Here is a 1,038-nt window from a genome sequence, read left to right as displayed (position 1 = left end):
TATTTTGTGAACGCGAAATGGATCGATCCTTCAAGTGGTTTTGATTAATTACACCAGGCTGAGGTTCAAATACCCAATCGGCTAAATCTCGCAAAATAATCTCTTGTGGCACTAATCTTAGGCCTCTATTATGAGTTGCATTCGATCTTCGACTGTGGTCGAAAGTAGAGATGGGCACGGGCCTAAATTTTCAGGCCCGGCCCGGCACGAGTGCAAAATCAACTTTCAAAAACACGCACGAGCCCTCACGTTAAGAATTTTAGTGGGGCCCGGCCCGGCACGACGGGACACGCCCCAGCCCGGAAATAAAGAGCCAACTTTTATTGTATGTATACATCTAATAATCTAATAAATATTATAAATGTGAAAGTTTGTATGTTTGGATGTTTTGGAAATCATCACGCGGGAACGACTGCACGGATTTGCATGAAATTTTGTACGCAGATAGCTTATCGGGCAGATTGGTTAATAGGTTTTTTTTTTTAAGAGTTGCCACCTGTTAAAAAAGTTTCATTTATTTAATATGCGGGAACGACTGAATGGATTTGCATGAAAATTTGCACACAGATAGCTTATGACCCAGGTTGGAAAATAGGCTACTTTTCTTAAGAGTTGCCACCAGTTAAAAAAGTTTCATTAGATTAATACGCGGAATTGACTGAATGGATTTGCATGAAACTTTGCCAGCAGATAGCTTATGACCTACAGTGGAAAATAGGCTAATTTTTTGGAAGAGTTGCCACCTGTTAAAAAAGTTTAATTAAATTAATACGCGGAAACGACTAAACGGATTTGCATGAAATTTTGCACATAGATAGCTTATGACCTAGGTTAGAAAGTAGGCTACCTTTCTTAAGAGTTGCCAACTGTTAGAAATGTTTAATTTAATTAATACGCGGAAATGAGTGAACTGATTTGCATGGAAGTTTTCACACAGATAGCTTATGAGCTAGGTTGAAAAATAGGCTACTCTTTTAAGTAAGAGTTACCACCTGCCAAAAAAGTTTAATTCAATTAATACGTGGAAAAGACTGAACG

The sequence above is a fragment of the Rhagoletis zephyria genome, unplaced genomic scaffold (assembly GCF_001687245.7).
Source record: "Rhagoletis zephyria isolate East Lansing unplaced genomic scaffold, Rhagoletis_zephyria_1.1 Rzeph_scaffold_00297, whole genome shotgun sequence".
NCBI classification, from domain to species: Eukaryota; Metazoa; Arthropoda; class Insecta; order Diptera; family Tephritidae; genus Rhagoletis; species Rhagoletis zephyria.
The sequence above is the reverse complement of the archived record's forward strand: the minus strand, read 5'-3'. Positions refer to the sequence as shown.